A 21,629-nucleotide genomic window follows, 5' to 3' on the forward strand; every position below is an offset into this window, starting at 1 on the left:
ATTACCCTCAGCACAATTTGGAAATAGTGCTCATATTAAGTTTTCCAGGAATAAGCTGTCTGACAGAATAAACAAGAAAATGTGTAAAGGGATCAGATGGAATTTTAAAGGCAAAACTACCCTGTGTGAGAGCAACCACCCTATGTACCCAAAAATCAACAACCAGATTCCAAGTATTTTGGAATATGAACTCAGTATTTCTTTTGTTATCACAGTTTACAAACCTGAGTTGATGCCAAAGAGAAAGGGAACATTCTCATTTTGCAATAGACCTCAGGGAGAGTGAAAGCCTTTATGAGGGCTCTCCCTGTAGCTGAAGACAAGCAGCCTGCCAACTTAGGAGCTGTGTTTGCGAAGTTTTGTAAGCAGCAGTTAGGATCCAAAGGGAAGCTGTACTGTCTGATACTTAGCTTGGCTACTGCAGTTACCACCTCAGTCCATGAAGAAAGGAGAGCCAAGACCTTTACACACCAAAAACCAAACAGAACTTTGGTTGGTTTGGCTCTGACAAAGGACAGCGGCAGGGCATCAATGTCACACTAATACAGGATGGGACTTGTCCAAGATCCACCGCAAATCCTGTCATGCCCATACCTAACCTGGAAATAAAGCTGGATGTTGTTTCACTAAAGCAATTTTCAGTTTGAAGTTTCCTCTTACACACATTTTTGGGACAGCATCTGAAAGAAAAAAAAAAAAAAAAAAAAAAGAAAAATCACACAGAAAAGACAAACAAAAACCTAATCACGTCTAGGGATGTCTCATTATTCAATACACTATGCAACACACTCATTGCTGTATTACAAGATTAAATGTGTCATATTGTACCACTGATCAATGTAGCGTAAAGAGTCACAGGCTAGGCAGCAGTTTTGCAAGAAGAGGGGAAAAAACCAAACCAGTGGAAATCAAAAGGGAAAAAAGGTTGACGAGAAAATGCCATTGTCTCACAGGCACCTGGAATTCTGTAGCACATTAATGGGAGCAGCACATGTTAGAAGGCTTCTCCTTTCCAGTACTGCTGCCAAGTGAAAGACTCTGCCAAAGAGGGCAATGAAGATGAAACGCTACGAAAACCTGATCTGCGGAGAAAGCTTTAGAGAGTGACAGTTTGTTTACAGAGGAGATGCAAGACTTGTGAAGGAGCAAGGAAAAGCGAGGCGAGCCCAAAGCCTTGCAGCCTGGAAACCACACTGTTGGTGGTGAAGCAGTTCTTTTCCAGTTAGGTAATAAAGAAAAGCAAAACCCTGTAGCAGACACTGTGGAGCTCACTGAAAGGTGCTGAGGGGCTCTGCTGACCCATCCACACAAGAGGAGACAGCTTCCTACACATGCTACACACTCTCCAAAGGACAGAGGTGCATCCTCTCAGTACTCACCACAGCACCAGCAGCAGCATTATGTCTATCACAATCCTTGCTCAAGAGTAGTATCTTGCATAATCAATACCTTGCATCAGTAAGTAATCATTTAACAAAATTCTGTCTTTTTCAAGGCATTTCAATATCTTCATGAATACTGTAAAAACACTTACTTCTCTATTAAAAAAACCTGACAGCAGTTGCCCTGGCAGCAAAAAACAGTTTAGTAACTGACCCTTCTGGTGACATGAAAAAATTCAGTTGGCTTCATTCATGTTCATGCATAATTCTATAGGAAGACTGAAATTTTTATCTCTAGCAAATTTGTATCACTTTATGCAATACAAAATATTTTTTATATTTGTATGAATGCACATGAAATTATTTGAACTTATTTGGACTTATTTGAAATTACTTTTGTTTAGCTGGTTTTTAACTCATTAAAATAATTCTTCAGAGTGAAAAAGTTTTTATTATAAATGTGTTTATCCAGTCCAGCATTTATGAGTTATACAGTCATAACTATGTCTGAGAGATGAAACTATCACTCTAATTCAAGCCAAAACTGGAACTGGCTCAACTTCTTGAAAACTTTTGTTTTTCCAGAAAAATTACTATTTATTTCATCCAGTCAGAAGCAAGCTTATAGTGAAAAGTTTATACACATCACTGCACAGAAGAGACTTATTATCTTTGCTGTAAGTTAAAGATTCCAGGATTCCTGTGCTGTCATATTTCATCAGGCTATATTCAAAACTCCTTTAAAACCTCAGATTTCAGGAAAATATTTTTCTACAGGTATTTTAGCAAGGTACAAAGAAGCAACTAATATTGGGAATCATTAGGTTAGGAACACAGTCTACAAAAGCACAAGTATTCACCATGCACAGCCACAGGTGACTATATTTGTTTTGTTCAGCACCATAAATTATCCTGCTATTCCTGAATGCTGGCAGTTGTCCAGGGTAGGTATCTTCATATTTGTTTAGCATAGCTGACCAAATTGCAAACTGTGGCTGTGGCACTGTATAAGTAATAAATTATTGTCACCTGAGGTAAGAGTCTTTGCTCCTGTTTATCATAGCAGGCAGCACATTACCAGCAAAATTCAGCAGATACCACTAAAAAGCAGGCTCTAAACTGAGGTGGCTGAGGTGGCCTTGCACTTCTCATAGTCTGTTGAGTCTTTATAGAACGCAAATAACGATTCCGGTATCTAGTGGAGACACTTAACACTACATCATGTGAGTACTCTTCAGCAACTTTAACAAACGTTGGAGACCACCCACAGAGAAGCTACCATTAGGTCACATTTCCCATGTGTTGGCTGGTACATAGGGCTTTGTGCATGGCCAAAACCAACCTTGCTGTGGGCTGCTCCCAAAAGCATTTGACTAGCCCTTCTTGGTGATAAGGCAGGCTCCTGCCACAGACTCCCATTTCTCCTGGAACCAGGCAGTTGCGAGACAAGTTGCATCAGCCCAGTGAAAATAGCTCCTAGTTAGGGGTGCAGCTCATGCAGCCTACACTACAGCTCCCATGGCAGAGAGATGAGAGCCACCTCAAATAATCAATCTGGGCTTTAATTTGCAGCCATAGCCTTTGAATGTAATTTCACATCTGCATCTATTATAAGCAGCCTGTGTATTGACACACGCCCCACAAAGCTTCATGACTCAATTTCAGTGACTCTGAAGATTTACATTCTGTATAAGGAACAACAGCTATTTTAGGAGATAACAGGCTTCCAATACTCCAGCACATTTCTAGAGTAGTCAAGCTGTCAAGTGACTGTCAAGAAAGAACAAAATCTAAAGAAGCAAAGGAAATGCCAGCTGAGAAACTCTATTTTCATTGGCACGGTTTCTATTTACCACTAGCCTCAGGTGAGTTATTGTAGCTCACTTGGTAGCCTATCTGAAGGGTCAGAACTAGAAATCTGCTTCTCTGTACACATTTACGAATTTCTGCATATAAAATCTGATATGCAATTGCAATGTTTTCCTTCAGTAAAACATGCCACAGTATTCAGAATACCTGCAGGGAAAAATCACATACTTACATTCTTTGAAAATAACTATATGCTTGATGATTAATTTCCAGTTATGAAATGCAATAGTCTTACTCTTTCAAGACAAAATGCTTACTGATAATAAGAGACAAAGCAAGCTACTCTTTCAGAAAGGAGTAAGTTATTATGTCCACATATTTCCTTCTCCCTATAGGTTTCTACCTCACAGAATGACAGAATGGTTTGGGCTGCAAGGAACCTTAAAGGTCATCTAGTTCCAACTCCACTGCCATGGGCAAGGACACTTTTTACTAGATCAGGTTTCTCAAAGCCCTATTCAAGACCCAGTCTTGAATATCTTCAGAGATGGGGCATCCATCACCTCTCTGGGCAACTTATTTCAGTGCTTCACCACCTTCACAATAACAAATTTCTTCCAAATATCTAATAAAAATGCATTCTCCTTCATTTTGCATTATCTTTCATTTTAAAGGTATTCTCCCTTGCCTTATCTCTGCCTGCCCTTGTAAAAAGTCCCTCTCTGGCTTTCTTGTAGAAGTCTTTCTTTTTTTCTTTTTTTTTTTTTTTTTCCTAGCCTAGCTTAAAAAAATAATCTAATGCATTTTCCTGTCTACAAAACACCCAGGAACATGCCAGAAACTAATTAGGAATGACAAGCATATAATGACATAAAAGCTGCAAGTATTCAGTTTTCAGTCTGGAAAATAAAACACTTAACGGATATGGAATGCATTTGCTCTAGCTCTTTTATGCACAGCTGGCATGACTGATCTGAAAAATAAGAGAACATGTGCCAGTCTACTTTTCAGGCAGAGTTCAAACAACTGAGAAATTTAAACAGAGGAAAAAAATTCAGACTAACCATACCAGGTGACTGAATTAACTTTGCAGAGCAGAAACGAGTGTATTCAAGGGCCTGCAGTAAGTCTCCACAAAGAGGCTGGTTTGTACTCAAAGCATGCCAGATTCCTATTTTTTGCTAAAGAGCAAGTTTTTAGCCATTCTGAGACTGGTGAAGAAGTGCTTGTTTCCTGCAGGTAAGTCATCATATGGCAGAGAAAAGAGTTACAAACTAAGATTATCTTAGAGCGTATCTAGTAGTGGTGTTTTAGATTTTCTGGATTTATGAAAATAACTTCTAAATAAGTTTGACAGCCCAATGTGAATTTTCTGAAACTATGCTGAATTTTGAGCAAATGCTTAGAGATCTAGTAGAGTATGGAAAACTTAAAAATAAGCAGATTTGCTAGTGAGCAACAGGACTGACACCTTGACTAGAAACTTTCCCTTAAATCTCAACAGGAGCAGAGCTCCTCAGGGTCTGCTTGCTGATGAACAATGGAGGAAAGTTTTGTGATGGAAAAAAAGTTGGGTTTTTTGTTGTGCAATTTAGCAGCAATAGGTTATCAAAGACGTATCTGTCCCAAATAATGCTGGCACTGTATTTCAACTACTTAGCAAAATAGCTGTGCAGCATATCATAGTCCTGTGCCTCATAGGACAGGCTTGCTGCCAACTGGGTCATACAATAATCAACAAACCAGACTCCAGAAAGGATGCTAGATTCCTTCCAGCAGTACCTACGCTTTAAGCAATCGAATATACTTAGTGAGTATAGTGCTAGATTTTCACTTTATTAATGAATTGTGCAAAGGGGTCTGATCAGCAGATAACTCCATACTCAGCTGTGAATCTTTAATTCATGTAAACCTTTCAGCTCATGCTACTGCCAAAAAGAACAGCTGGAAGAAGAGGAATAGTCTGTTTGTAGGCTCCCTGGACTCTTGGGTTGGATACACTATCCATGAAACACAAGCACTACCTGGCTTATTACTACTTTCAAGACTGCATAAAAACTAAGAACACAAAACTACAAAACTACAAACTACAAAACTACACCAAAACGCACAAGTATTCTCCTCTTCCAAGAGGAAGAAAAAAAAAAAAAAGTATGAGGTTCTGCTATGGTTTGGAAAGCAGGGCTATGAGCAGAGGCTTCGAAGGCTCACATCTGGCTAAGGTCTTTCTGAACTCACTGCAGAGCCTCTCATGCAGTCATGGACAGGGTTATGGCTCCATTCCTAGCCACAAGCTCCGTATCGCTTCCAGGAGCTACTGCTTGGGAAATACAGACCAAATCTTTCACTCTGATCCCACAATCTTTGCTCCAATCCCTTTTTCACAGCTACACTGAAATCCCAAATAGAAGCTGCTGCATGCATTCCCACAGCTAACAGGATAAAGGTGAGAAATACTTCCTCATAAATATAACTTCTACCTGCTGGTGTGTCATTCAAAGTGTAGAACAGTCCACAGAGTATTAATAATCCCCTAAAATAACTGGCCTGATAATTGGCTTTGAGCAATTTCAGAAAACTAATTCCCACGACAGTGGTTGCTGCTCTCTTTTATTCAGCATAAGCATCTGGCAATAAGTGATTTCACTGAATAATTTTTGCAAAACTTGGAGACATTGTTTTGAATTTCCTCTACAACTTCTCAATGACCAACTGTACTAATAGCTGAAGAAAAGCTACTCTTCTAGGTCTTCCTGACCCCATGATAAATAGATCTTAGTGTCCATGTGGCTCCTTTTTACCATTTCAACATTTACTTAAATTGTTAACAATTAAATGGCCATGTTCTACACAGTGATTTGCTGGTAATCAAAGCAAGAGCAGCCAGTACTTAGCATCCACGAATACATCTTTTGAGCCCAACAATATCAAGTACTAACACTACGTAACATACACCTAAAATGTGTAAAATTACCTGCAGATGGTTCCCTAGGGCCTTACGTCATTTCCCAGAAAGGAGTTAATATGACAGTTTTGAAAACATCATTTCTCACCCACCCCACACACCACAAGTCTACAAAGAAAAAGTCAAAGGAATATGAGCATTTGTTTTGACTTTTCAAATGACAAAACAATATAATGAATGGCATTAGTTCTTTCCTGTGGTAACTGACAAGACAAAGTCAAAGAAAGGAATGGTAAGAGCAGTAGGGATAAAAAGTCAATGCAAAAAGCCAGAGCTACTGATAAGCAGCTATTTATAATGCAGAACACACAAAAGGTCAGTGCTGTTGAGGCAGAAGTACGTACCCTAAACTCTTGACCTACATTGTTCGAATTACTTGATGTCTCACTCCCTTCATCCCAGAAGACTTATATAAGATAAACTATCTATATGAGCCCGTTAAATGTCCTTTTGGTACTCCTTTTTGTCATTTTTCTAATGCCCAAATTCCTCCAGTACTGTTTGTGTGACTGTAGCACCAGCACAAATGACTACCAGTCACTTGTGTATGAACTGCACCAATGGAGCAAAACATTGATTGACATTCCTCTTTCCTCTGAAAATGCCTCATTTCTGTCCAGTAAATGCCTTAATGAATACAGTTGTTTGTTCAGCCTTCCTGTTCTTCTCTGTTAGCAAGTTTTCACCTCCAGTGGTGCCACAATTCTACTGGCTTCTGCAGCTCTGCCCCTCTCTCAGGGATGGACACACAACCCATGGGCTAAACCATCATCTGCTCCTCTGGTATTAGAGACCACTGATTGCTGAGTTCATATACATTAGCCCAAACTCAGAGAGGCTCCAATTTCTGCTCAGCAGAAGCAAAGGGAGGAACAGGGGATGGCAGCTGTGTTCGCAGGCTGCTGGATGCTCAGCTGAAGCCACAACTGCTATCTCTGGCTGAGCATATCCAGCACTTTCCCCAAGCTGGTTTCAGCCTGTGTTATCTGAAAGGCTCCACAGGGCACAGCCTGTAAACAAGCACACTGCTTCTGACCAGGTACTTTAATAACATATCTAAGAGTACCTATCTGTATTCTTACCATAGGAAGTGATCAAAGCACCTGGAAAATACCAATCTACTGTGATATGAAGCAACAATGAAAAGTCCCAAGAAGAGAAAGCTGTATAACCTCCAGGCCCCAAAGCCACAGCTCTGTAGTACTGCTCCATCTTAATGGGAATGAATGTATTTCACTCATTTTCAAGATATTTGGTCAGAGCAGATGTCTGAGATGTAGAAAGTGGAAAGGATAATTCTTCTTTTGCACAGAAAGCCACAGTCCTGCTTCTTATAAATGAGATTGTATATATATGAAGAGTTCACACAAACAGTCACAGCCTCTTGCAAGATCAGGTTCCCTGGCAGGAACCTTTTAGAAGTTTAAAAACTCCCAATAAAAAAATAACTAGTGAGAGATAGCTCTTCTATTTCAGCCCTAACAACAAACCGTGCCAGTCCTTTTTTATTGACAGCTTACATTTTGTTTTCACAGTCCAGGATTAGTAAATGAAACATGAACTGCAATACAAACAAACAGTATGTGTACCAACCAGTCACATATAAAATGAGTAGGTGAATGACATCATCTATTTGATGCAAAAATACCATCTTTCTGTTCCATCTATTTTTACATACTGTTGCACTGAGAGGCTGCTAAAAAATAGTGTAACCAGAATGCCATTTGGAAAGCATAGCAATGCAAGCCATTGAGAAAATCAGTCCTACACTAACAAAAATATTTCTACTCCTAGCATACTTCTATCCATGAAACATTATAATCTTTACAATAATAAAAAATTTTGAAAATTTCAGATTTGTATGAAAATACACTTCTAGGTGCAATTTAAATTACATTAGAATTTTTTAATCATCTTGAGGAAGCTGGGTTTTTTTACTGTGTTTTAGTCCAGCCACCTCAAACATCCTTAAATCATTACTCTTGGTCTTAAACATGTTCTTTTGATTACTGGCCACCTAATGTTCAGTTGTGTTCACATAAGTGTCCACTTGAGACAGTGGAACCAAATGCTTCAGAGCCTATAATTTCAGTCTTTCCAACAACCATTAGTTCCTCAGGCTATCATGTCCTGGTCTTCCTACTTGCATATATTCCATTTTGTTTCACAAATTATCCAGAATCTGTATACAGTCCATGGCTCTTGATACTTCAACCTCTTCTCCTTTTCTGAATGACTTAGTATACTGAAACACTAAACACATTCTAACACTAAAAAACTTCTTCCCTCCTCTAATTTAAGATCTCCTGTGATTAACTTGGGTCCCCATTTCCTTGGGTTTGAAATAACATTCAAACAATAGGCCAAAATTATTTTTAAAAATCTGCAACTCCCACTTCAGCAAAGAAAACAGGAGCATGACTGTAGAAGGGTCTACATGAAGATTCCCATTATATCATTCAATGTCAATGTGAACAACTAGTCAGGAGGAGCCTCTCTTCCTAAATCCTATGTTTTTTCCTTTTAATAGATGGATTTTTTTATTCACACTGGCTCCACAAAGCTCCCTTGGGCTTTTACGGAGAGAGCTCTTCACTTTCACCTGCAGTACTAGAACAGGAGAGGAAAAGAGACCTGCAATGATTTTCACAATATACCTCATAACCTTAATAAAATATTAACTTTTTATATTTGAAAAAAAAAAAAAAAGCAATAGAACAGGCCACAACAAACACATGGGTACAACAATAAACAACATGACTTTTCACATTATGGCATTAAGTGCAGTCATCTATGCCACAAGCTGGATCAAAGATACAAGGGCTAAACATATTGCTTAATTCCCCTGAATGTTGGATACAGGTCTTACACCATTATACACCATAAGCCTGAAAAATCATAGATCATAGAAATATTAAGAGTTAGAATACACTGTAATGATCACCTAGCCCCAGTCTCCCCTGTTATGTGCAGGGACACCTCCCACTCGACCAGAGCTTTATCCAACCTCGCCCTAAACACTGCCAGGGCCAGAGCATCCACAGCTTCCCTGGGCAACCTGTTTCACCACACTCATAGTAAAAAAATTATTCCTTATATCTAACCTAAATTTCCCCTCTTTCAGCATGTACCCATTACTTATTGCCTGTCTCTACAGTCCCTGATAAAGACTCCCTCTCCAGCTTCCCTGTAGCATCTTTCAGTTACTGGCAGATTGCCATGAGGTCTTCACACAACCTTCTCTTCTCCAGGTGGAACAGCCTCAACTTTCTCAGCCTGTCTTTTTAGAGGAGGAGCTCTGGCCCTCTTATCAGCTTTGTGGCTTCCTCTGGACTTGCTCCAGCAGTTCCATGTCCCTCTTAAATTGGGGACACCAGCACTGGATACAGTGGTCCTTGTGGGGGTTCACAGGAGGAGAACAGAAGTGTAGAATCCCCTCCCATGACCTGCTGGCCACACTCCTTTGGATGCAGCCCAGTACTCCCTTGGTTTTCTGGGCTGGGAGCACTCACTGAGAGCTCATGGTGAGCTTTTCATCAGCCACCACCCGCAAGTCCTTCCCCACAGGGCTGCTCTCAGTCACTTCTCTGCCCAGCCTGTGGGTGTGTCTGCTACTGCCCCAGTGCAGGTGTAGGACCTTGCACTTGGCCTTGCTGAACTCCCTGAGGTTTGCATGGTCCCACCTCTCAAGCCTGTCCAGGTCCCTGTGGATGTCATCCCTTCTCTCCCCTGTGTTGATTGCCCCACCCAGCTCAGTGTCATCAGCAAACTTGCTGAGACTGCCCTCGATCCCACTGTCCACGTCACTGACAAAGGTGTGGAGCAGTATTGGCGCCAGGACTGACCCCTGAGGGACACCACTCATCACTGCTCTCCATGTGAACAAGGAGCTATGACCACAACTCTCAGTGTGGCCATCCAGCCACCAAGTGGTTGATCCATCAATCCATGTCTCTCTAATTTACAGGCCTGCAGGACTTGTCAAACAGCATGAGCCCTTGTAGACAATATCAGTGGCTCTGCCCCTGTCCAGCAAACCTGTAGCTCCATCACAGGTCACCAAATTTGTCAGGCAAGACTTCCCCTTTGTATGAAGCCACGTTAGCTTTACAATATTCTTGTTCCTCTTGCTTCGATGCAAGTTAGGCAAGCCCCTCACACCACTTAAAGAGGTGAATGCCATGCTTCCTTACTGTCAGCACCAGCACCATTGTGGTCACCTAGAGCCCTGAGAATCACCAAGCAGAATCCACTGTAGTCAACCCACTTGTGTGTGCCTTGTGGTGGATGAAATTACATGCCACTGAAAAAATTTGGACGTAGTACAACCAAAGAAATGAATTTTCTCAAAGCTATCCATTATTTCAAGGAAATTAGCTGTTCAAACAAAATACTCACCTAAGAACCAGAGGCACAGGCTTCTTTACAATAGTGACTTCTTTTTCTGACATGTTTTCTCAACTGATATGGCCATCCTAATTAAAGCACCTCAGAACTGGAAGATACCAGAGCTCATTACACAGTTCCACAAAAATAGCCTTTCTCACAGGGAAGTGGAGGGCCGTTTCTCCCCCTCTGAAGCTGCAGTCCCTCCATGCTGTACATGCTGTCCTGCAGCAGCAGAACTGGCTGTTGTACAGCCAGTCAGCAGTGACCATATCACATAACAAGCGCCTCTCCTGTGCAGTGTTTGTTAGCAACACCCAGCACGAGCAGACCCAAAGGCACACTGCTGCTCTCCAAAGGTCAGAAATCACAGCTGAAAAGTGTAAAACACTGTCTCACACACTCTTTCTGATCCTACCGCAAAAACATTGCAGCTGTAAGATAAGCTCATTCACACATGCTGGACCAGTGGGCTGGCACTATTCGGAACAAGCACCAGCCTGTAATGTTTCAGCTGCATGCGTTGCAGTTATATGTGTGCCTCAGCCAAAACCTGCAAACAGATTCTAGAAAAATAGCAGGATTTCCCACTGCACCCTGCAAATCATTCCTTCAGCTGCCTCACCACACCTATTTTATGCCCTAAACCAGCCAGGACTCAACCTACGAGACCAAAGCCCCAGCATAAGCACAGCTCACCAGGCTTGATCCATGTGTCCTATGAAAGAGATGGCCTGGTAGAGTCCTGATCATGTTGTATTCTACTCTGTTTACTTAACATCAGACTTAGTCCTTAGAGCTACTCTGTCTGTCTGCGAACTGTCACAGTCATTATGAAATCTTAGAGGTTTCCTTTTCAGTAAAAGTTCCACAGTGCTTCCCTGATATCCTGTAACAGGCCCAGACATAAAATGCAATCAAAACCCAAAGACACAGCAGCTTGTAATTGCTCTTCTCTCAGTCCTCGCATCAGATCTTCCTTATTCTTGGCAGAACAGGTAAAGTTTGGTCCCAAACCAAACCACAACCAGTCTTCTTCAACCCATGCAAAGCAAGGCACAAGAACCACCATCTAGAAGGAATCCTGCTTTGTTTTTTCACTCACTTTTTATAGCATCACATAAAGCCATTAGCAATGCCACAAACCATCAAAACACCAAACAGTTAAAGCTGTTCTAGAAGAAAACAGTAAATAAGGCATTGCTAAGAAGAATTATAAAGCAGGTTCATAATATGGCTCTTGAGCAAACACAGTTTAATAAGCATTCCATAAAAAATTCAAACAATATTTTCAGTCATGCAATGAAGGAAAGCCCAACTCATTCTCTAGGCAGCACTAACATAACACATGGAAAAAGGCAGACAAAAAAAAAAGAAACACAAAACATAGCAGAAATCAGACTGCTTGCTGCAGCTGGGAAACAGGCACGTAAGGCAGAAACTGACTGCATGCGCATTTCACTGAGACAGCTGGAATAAAATGTGATGGTTCTTTCAGTCTGTTTCTTCTGTCCTACAAGCTGTGCTTCATGGTCAGAATATCCCCAAACTCCAACAGGCACAGAGGGAGTTGTTTGGCTATATCAATAAGGTTGTAGAGATACACTGTGTATGGATTAAAACCCAAAACTTTTGCATATTGGTCAGGCACAAATATATCTGTTCACAGGACTAACACAGCTACAGTTTCTACAAACCATCAACTCATCCTACAGATTTACTGCAATATGGAATTTTACTGATCCTATTTTCTCTTGAGGCAGTAAAAACTCAAATTCAATTTAAATGCTTGAATGCTGTAACATTATAGTTGCTACTAATAATCTCTTCCCAACTTTCCTTCAGAGCTGTTGTCTGTTAACTACTGACTTTTTTTGTATAAAATTACTGTTGTGCATCCAAAAGAATATTTCATATTTGGACTGACCAATTACAGAGTTTGAAAACCATAATGGATTTGTGACAGTATTTAAACAGCTTTTGAAGTTCTAAATACTATCTCCATGTCCGTTAATGTCCTATTTAAATGCAACTGATTATTTGTTTTTATGTTTTCATGTATCATCTTTGTTCTAGAATTACAAGCAATAAGCTTATTAAGTGATCAGAGGCAGCAATCTGCTGCCTTAATGAGCACAAAGCCAGCAAAGCATCTTTGCTTTGCACATTCTGAGTTCAGTTTCACACACTTTGAACCCATCCTCAGTAGTCAGTCCAGCCTGATGCAGGGGCCAAGCAGGTCTAGTGCTGTAATGCACTAATGCTCTGAGCCTCACTAAAAGGCTACAGAAAAGGAGAAATGGGGAAGCATAAATCATTCCACACCAACAGAATGGGTGCTGTGCTTATTCTCTTAATGCAGAGAGGTTAAAATTTTCTGCTATATTTACCAGATTTCATATCCTCTCACCAGCAGTCACTGTGCAGATTTTTTGTCTCTCCAGGATTCTCCATGCAGCCCTGTATCATCTTCCCCGACAGGGCCACAATCCCACAGAGTGGATCCCTTCCACAAAATCCAACCACTAGAACAGGCACAGCAGGACAAAAGACTATGTTCCAGACTGTGTCACTACAAACAGGAGTACTTTTGTAACTCTAATTTATAAACCTGAACAAGACTCAGTAGGTACGGGTGTTGGATCTCTTGGCAAGCCAAAGGACAAACATAAATGGCTTAAATTAGCATGGTATGTATGAATAGCATGGAAGATAGAATTTTGAAACTCAGAAATGCTTGATTTGTAGTGTAGTTCTTCAGCTATTGAGTACATGGCAACAAAGTGCAGCAATATTACATCTGAAAAGTTACTCTAATCCAACTGTCTGTGCACGTGCATCCACCACCAATTGGATTTTCCAGCAGTTATTCCTTCAGCAAGAATGATTTTCATTCTCTTTTATATCCTCACAACATTGTATGTCTGAAATGCCCAACAAATAGCAAGGCACATTATATTGTTCAAGTGAGACATTAAGTTTCACGCTGTTGAAAGCCATCCTGCTACTGTGAAGTATTTCAGAATTTTATACTAACTTATTAATGAAGAAAACTAATTTTAGTGATAAAGGTATTTTCAATAGAATACATGCTTTCTAAACGTCAATAAAATATATGTTTAAATGTATTTTCAATTCATAATCTGCAGTACATGTGATATGGACAAAATTTATCTCTCTCAGAAAACAGCCTTTACAATTTTCTGGGAAAAATTGTTTCTCACACACTGAAAACCAGCTCTTTGGTAAGAGGATGCTTGTTCCATCTCTCATGAACTAAAGTAATGTGTAAACAAACGCCCATCTCATACAAAGATTAAAAACCAGGATTCATATACGGTAAAGGAAGATTTCCCTTGTGATAAACAGTTTGAGCACAAAGTGTTCCTTCAAGTCCTGACATAAATCTGTTCCTGCCAAGCTAGTATCTCATTGCATCAGCCTTTCGCCTTCACCACACCAAAGTAGCAGCCCTACTACCTCTCTCCCTGTTTTCCTCATACTGCCCTCTCCCCAGAATTACCACCTCAGCTCCACTGGGTCAAAGAACTGTATTTCCATCACACAAACATTTGGTAACAAGAGAAGAAAAACCTTTTATTTAGAAAAAATCTGACTCTCTAGCTAACCTATCATTGAAGATGTCCCATGTGGGCTGAGTAGATTCATTATTACTGCTGGTAGCCTTGCCCTTTCTTACCCCACGAGCTTTATCGCACCTTCTTGGTATTCCTATAATTTTTTATTAATTTGTAATGCCTTCAAAATGTTTTGACATGTACCTTAAGATTGCAAGATCTTCAACTGGGCTGAATGCAAGCAAGTGCTGTTGTGTCTGATAAAGCACTTATTTTTCAATAAAAGAAAAAAAAATCAAAGCATCTCTGCCTACATTGCTTCCTCAATGACAAATATTTGCAGCTTCTATTTTATTCATGAAAATCTGGTATTTCAATTAAGATACATTATGGTATATTTATTCCATTCAATGCTCCTTTCAATGGTGCAAGATAAAACACAATTTCTGCAGCAAAAGTTTCATTTAACAGGAGCAAGGCCTAGCTCCAGTTAATATAAGCACTTAGACATGTACATACAGTCAGGCAAAAGAGACTGTGGAAGTGGAAGTTATGCTCTAAAAGGACAACTATATACTCATACTTCCTTAGTCTCTAGTTCATAAAAAAGAACTATAAAGAACAATCTATAAACAGGAGATTTGCCTTCAGAGGTTTTGATCATTCCTTACTGGAAGAAAACAGCCTTACTGGAAGAGGGCATAAAAGGTCATATGCAGTACTACATACCACTTCAGTTTGTAAAGATGTCTAGAACTGAGCTCTACAGACTTCCCCAACACAGCCAGTGTGGCACAAACACACATGTACTCTCTGGGAGCAGTGCTATGGGCAGCGTTTACAGAGCCCTTGATTTTTTTACACTTGAATGGTGCTACACTGTGCTGTGCAAATACATCAAGACCAGGAGAGGAAACAGCCCAACGTAATGAAAACAATGATTGACCATACTCAGAGAATTTAAAAATATTTGGTATGTATCTATAACTTTTCCATACATTAGTGTAAGTCTCAGCAGTTACAGTCATATATTTGATAAAAGTACCACTACCACTTACTGGCACTGTTAGAAATTACTCTTCAGAAGGATTGCAAGCTATCTTGTTTGTCACTCCTTCGTAATTATTAGAACATGCTAACATAATGAATTAACACGGCAAGTAGCAATTCTAGTAATGCAAGATTGAGATGTGGTGGAGATGAAAGACATCACATTCCTATTTGAACAGCTCAAGCTGTCTGAATAACTTTCAGTATTACTTACATTTATCAGAGCCACAAGACATCTAAATTGCAATGTATTTTAATCTCAATATTTTAAATAGCATCTTTTAAATAAACACCAGCATTTAAATGCATCTTACCAAATCTCCTTAAATTGATTCTATGTCCAACTACAATTTCATGGCTGATGTGGGCAACGAAGTCTGTGCTATAGTTGACAGTCTCTTGTATTTAAGCGAAAAAGATCTTGACAAATAACTTCAATTTTTTGTATCAGTAAATACTTGCTTAAAGCACAAATAAAATGGGATCCAAGTCAAGTGGTGGGTTACAGTTTTTTAATTGCTTCATTTTTACTTCTGAAATAATCATGACCAGAAAGATGGCCAGGTGTGGGTCTTCTGTAGTTGTTACACAGAAAGAAAAGTTAAGCTGTGACTGAACACCCTAAAGTTAATAATAAACTATACGCTAAACAAAATATACTGTACTGAAAAGATGAGTAACTAGTTCACATCCACTCACTTATCTCCAGCATTAGCCCTGTGAGAGTTTGCAACAAGTTTTACTGAAGACGTTACTATGATAAAACACTAGTTACTCCTCTGCTATATAACCCCTCTGTTTGCACACTTCTGCTCAGAACGTTTGCAGTATTTATTTTTCAAAACATTCTCTATTTTTTTATCCTATGCAATACTTACAACACGCCACACAATAAGAAACAAAATTATGGACAAATGGCAGTTAAGAAAACAAACAAACAAACAAACAAACAAAAAAACAGAGGGCGGATTTGCAGGGATTGTATAAACTGGAATAAATCATACAGAAGAAAAATTCTGATTAGGTCTATTATAGTGGAGAAGACTGCGACGCTGGCAGCTAAACGACGATTCTTGTTCTGCTTTTTAAATCCAAGTCCACACAGAAAAAGGTTTCTCTGAAGAAAATTGTTTCTCCAGATCTCCGAGGCTAGGTTTCTCTTCCCCGGCACCCCATCCATCACCCACAGCACGGGACGTGACAGGAATTCTTGCCCCCCGCCCTCCGTCCCAGCCTCGGCCAGAGCTGACGCCGCGGTCTCGGCCCGGCTCTGGCGCCGCACTGCCCACAGCAGCGGGACACGGGCGGCCCCGCTCTTGGAGCGGCTCTGACACCGGCCGGACCGTGCGGCAAGCTCGCAGATAGCCCCGCCAAGCCCGGGCGAGGGGAGGTGAAGCCGGACAGGAGCCGGACCCCGGCCCGTCGCCCCTGGGGTCGGGGAAGCCGCTGCGCGGCCGCGCCAGGCGGGCGGCGGGGAGCGGCGCGGAGCCGCCGCCCGGTACTCACCGACTCGCTCGGAAACTTCCCCCAAGTTTCGGCGGGCGGCAGCGGACATGCCCCCCCGCGGTGGGCGCCGGCACCATAGGAGCGCCTCAGCGAGCGGCCGCCGCGGCCGGTCCCAACTTCTGGGGAGGCAGCGACCGTCATAAAACGCGAGCGAGAGCGGCGGGGCGGCGGGCTGAGCCCGCACTCCTCCCGCGGGGCGGGGCGGGGCGAGGAAGGGAGGAGAGATCAGCACGGGGCGGCGGGCGGTGCTGCCCAACACCCCTCCCCATACACTGTACCCCGGCAGCGGCAGCAGCAGCGTTGGCAGTCGCTTCGCTTGCCGCAGCCTGCTCCGTGCGTGTGCTGCATGCCGGGGCGCGGGGCACTCAGCGGCCATCGCCGCGTACTCCTCCTCCTCTTTCACCCCGGCAGCTACCGGCCCGGCGCCGCGGGGAGAGGGTCAGAGCGGCGACGGGGACCGTGTCTGGCGGGGTGGGGCGGCTCGGCGCGACTCGGGGACCGCCGCCGCCCGGCCCGAGCCCCGGCCGGTGCCGGCGCTTCGGCGGGGCTCCATCTAGAGGAGAACGGCGGCTACTGCAGCGCGCGTCCCGGCCGGACGGGCGGGAGCACGGCTCCGGCGCCAGCTCCACGCTGTAGGTGCAGTCCCACCGGCGATGGCTATCGGGGGCGAGCCCCGGGCTCCTGGCCCGGCCTCAGGCAGGGGCTCAGCAGGGCTGGCAATCGTGTTTCTGTTCAGCATCGACGAACACGCTTTTTGGTGAAGGGGGTGTCAGCGTGCCACGGGCGCGGCTGCCAGGTGGAAAGGATGGCGCCTTCCTTGTCCAGGTGTGTGGCACTGCACGCACAGGGCTGAGTAGTGTGACTGTAGAAGGTAGCTACAGCAAAACAGAGAGCGTCTGCTAGGGATTGTCTTAAAATAATAAAAGATTTCTCTTCTGAAAAACTGTTTAGGAAAGAAAACATTAAAAAGGAGGATAATGTCATCAGTTTATTTAGGTATCATTTGCATTGACAAAGTACCGAAGGCAGACCCACACGTGCAAAGGTGACACATAGATCTTTAAGGCCTTTGCAGGCCCCCTGTCATGTGTGTGGCCCCACCTTCAACATAGCTCAGCATCTGGCTTCCTCATAAAACAAAGGTGGGACAACACCCCCAGAGATCAGTGTTGTAAGAGTTTCACAATCATTCAATAAGTCACAAAGCGCACTCTGAAATGAACTGGGAATAGAAGAGAATGTGTCTCACCCAAGCTTTCTGCTGTGTTTGGTGTACAGGAATACTAGTGCTGGCATATGGAAGTTGTTTGACTATAATGGCTGGGACCAGTTCCTGGCACCTCTGGCTGCTCAGGTCGGTGCTGCCCTTCCTTGCTATTGAACCAGGTGCTCCCAGATTGGGAGCTGCTTATCTAAGGATGCTGGTGTTCCTCATAGACTGACCTGCGAGCAGCAAGTGATCTGTCTTCAGCTGTGCTGTTGATCCAGGCTTTTTCTGCCCAGAACAAAGAAAATTATTCCAGGGGGCTGAAGACATGTATCAGGGGTGAGATGGACTGTGAGATTTGACCTCATCACTTTCCAATTGACTTAAGGGAATTAAAATCTCACATATTGATAAGTATATGACGAAAGTGTTGCTTTAGAGGTTTTAAACTAAGGGCACACAGATTCATCTCCCTTATTCTTATACCAAAGCCATCTCCTGCCGCTTCCTCATTCAAAATCACAGATGGAACAGATTTTTTTTAAACAGTTTTGAACAATACCATAGTCTTTGCATTAATATATGTGCAAAGGACATTAAGTTCCACTTCTTACCACTGGTCAGGGAATTCATACCCACATCTCCTGGGAGATGCCTGTGTTGCCAAACTAGTGGTTGTTATTTGGGCCTTTCATTCTTACCTCTTGTGCTGAAGCTATGGCAAAACATGATTAATAACTCATTGTGTAAGAAATTGCAACCACAGATCTGATACTGGCCCTATAGTTTTGTGGTTGAAGCACTGTGATAAAAGAGGAAGATTCCAGGTCCAGAGATGCTTATGGGGTTTGTTTCATACAACATTCCTATAACATAGTAACATCTGAGACTATGACAAACTGGTTTGTATTAACTAAGTGGCAGTGAGAGCTGAACATGTAAAATACCACATGGATAAACCAGAGAAAGTAATTAATTGCTCCCTTATTATATGTACAAAAAAACTTGGATAACAATAAATCCATAGGTTTATTATGTATTCTAGGTTTACAGCTGCCTGGACTTTCTCTATCCTAGATAAAGCTTTTTATTTCTTCACATGACAGGCAGTTTAGTTTCATGGGGACTAATGTCAAACACATTACATTGCCAACAAGACCAGATTCAGGCAAAAGCAGACAAAGTAATTTTCAGTCAGAAAGTTTGTGATGATGTGGGGAGGGGCTGGAAAGCCAGGAGACAGGTAAGAGTGGAGTTCCCATATTATCTACAGCTGGCCTTGGATTTATGGAAGCACAAGGCTGTGTGTCACTTGTGGGTAGGATAAATTGAATTTTCTCAATCACCACAATACAAATAAATAGCATAATAAATGGCCAGTGGTCTTTTGGCTTGTCTCTTATTAAAATTAAAAAAAAAAAAAAAAGGTCTATCTTTTCATAACTATTATTCTCAGTTTCTCTGGAGGATTTCAGGGTATATGAAACTATTTACTAGATTTAGTACTGCTAGTCTGTGGTAATAGTTTAATCTCCCAGATAAATTAGCAATAAAGAACCCAAGATTGGTATCTTATGAAGCATGAATCTTATCTTGGGAACAATATAGAAATTGATTGTAATTTTTATACATCCACTAGGAAACATCTACTTTTAAAACTATGTATAATTTTGTCCATGCCCATGTTCTTCACTTTTTGGTTTATGCTGTATTATCACTCTTCCATATTCCATCCAATCTCCTTAAAATGCCTGGAAAAGCAAGTCTGGCTTGAGGACATTCAGTAAAGACACCTGAATTCTGACCATTTACTTTGACACAATATCCTACAGGGATGCCTACACCTACCCCTTTCTCTCTACATGTAGTTGCTGCTTCACTCCTTTCCAGTGTGTTGAAAGTTCAATCCTTCCTGAGCATGATGCTCTGGAACCAAGTGCAGAAGTCAAAATGATGTCTGAGTCTGGTTTTGGTCTCTGTTTACAATAGTGTATAATGCAGTGTTTATCAACAGGGCGTCAAATAGGATTCCAACAGCTCAGTTCATGATAATTCATCTGAAAGAGATTCCTTCACTGCTAAGTGTCTAAAGCAAGTCCTATTTGTAATTTCTGCCAGAACTTGCTTGCCAGTGAATGCCTACTGTAAGGACTGGTTAAAATCTGAGCTTTTACAACGTAAAGGCAGCTATATTGGTAAAGTCTGTCAACCAAACCCCCGTGGCTTGATTTAGCAGACAGTAGTTGACCATAGTCAGCAAAAACAATGTTAATTTATGTATTTCTGGATCAATATAATGGGGTACACATGCAAGATCCACGCTAAAAAATAAAGGGGTTTCTTTGTCTACCAGTTTGTATTGAAAGGAAACAAAATGACATTTTGTTGTTGGGCTTTTTGCTGATACAATAGTACAAAATGCACTCTTAGTTGATACTGCTTTACCTGCAGAGCTTTTACATGAGGCCTGAAAAAAGGTTGTTTATTCTGAGTAGTTTAAAATTCCCTATGATCTGAAGTTAAAGTGAGTATGGATATGTTTCTCTTGAGTGAAAAACTACTTACACTAATTACAAAGAGTTTTTATTTTTCAAAACTGCATGAAATAATGCAGAAGACAGATTAAATAAAAATATTGTTCATATTCTGCATTCATAACTGCAGTTTAAATCTATTGTCTTATTTTCTTGGCTTCTTGTTTAACACAATCATAAACACAGAAAGTGCACAGTTTGAAAGGGTTCTCAGGAGCTCCCCAGTCCAACCTCCAGCTCAGTGCAGGGTCAATGAAGAGGACAAATCTTGCTGGGCTTTACCCAGTTGGGTTTCAAAAACTTTCATGTCTGGAGGCTGCACAGCATCTTGGGGCAACCTGCTCCACTGCTGCACTGTCCTGTGGGCAAGAGGTTTCTTCCTTCTCCTCTCTGAACTCCTCAGTTCTCATTATGCCCTTTTTCTTTGGGCTGATGCTCCAACTCCTGATCTGGGCATCCTGGTAGTGCTTCGCTGGGTCACTCCAGTTTGGCACTATCACTCTGTACCACCTCATGGGCTTTTTGACCCCCAGGGCAGGATTTTGCATTTGTCCTGGCAGAATTTCTCACAGGTGCCATCAGCCCACTTGTCCAGCCTGTCTAGGTCCTGCTGTAAGACAGCTCTGCCCTTGAGCATATTGACCGATCCTTCCAGTTTGGTGTTATCTGCAAACTTGTCAAGACTACACAGTACCTCCTCCAGGTCATTGATGCCAATATTAAACAGGACAGGTATAGATTACTGGCCCCCAAGCACAGGGACTATGAGTCCATAGTTTTACATGGTTACAACACACATTTTTCCAATTAATGTCCACTGATCTTATCTAGATGGTAATAAAGAATGGGGAATGTAAAGGGAACATGTTGGTCTTTTGGAAATGAGCTAGAAAATTATTCAGATGAATAAGTGTTTCCCCCTTTATGCCATGCTTTTAGAAAACTTAAGGGGAAAGAAAGTCCACTGGCACTGTGTGAAACTTAGGTGATAACCTTCATAGAGAGTAAATCGGTCATTTAGACATTTACTGTGTTTTCCATCAAAATACTTGTTTTTAGGATAATAGCAAGTCAAAATTCTGTGCAGGGGAAAATGAATTCTTCTTCTTTCCTTTCTTCACCTTCTTAATGTTCTTTATTCATGTAAGAAATAAGGAATAGCTGAAAGAAGAGAAGCTGTCTTTTAATCTAAATTTCCATCATAAGTAGAAT

General features: G+C 41.6%; 1 protein-coding gene across 3 annotated transcripts in view; it reads right to left on the reverse strand.

Moving 5' to 3' along the window:
* GHR (growth hormone receptor) overlaps positions 1 to 16,819 on the reverse strand; it is a 121,934-nt gene extending 105,115 nt beyond the window's left edge. Inside the window, exons 1-2 of one of the 3 annotated variants that reach the window (XM_053969100.1) lie at positions 16,677 to 16,819; positions 600 to 680 (exon numbers count right to left, since the gene is read on the reverse strand). The gene's annotated coding sequence lies outside the window, so the exon portion shown is untranslated. The remainder of the gene's footprint in view (positions 1 to 599; positions 681 to 16,676) is intronic. The other 2 variants (XM_053969099.1, XM_053969101.1) reach the window with 2 other exon arrangements.
* Positions 16,820 to 21,629: the final 4,810 nt, after the last annotated feature.

This window comes from Vidua chalybeata, chromosome Z (genome assembly GCF_026979565.1).
Source record: "Vidua chalybeata isolate OUT-0048 chromosome Z, bVidCha1 merged haplotype, whole genome shotgun sequence".
Classification (NCBI taxonomy): Eukaryota; Metazoa; Chordata; class Aves; order Passeriformes; family Viduidae; genus Vidua; species Vidua chalybeata.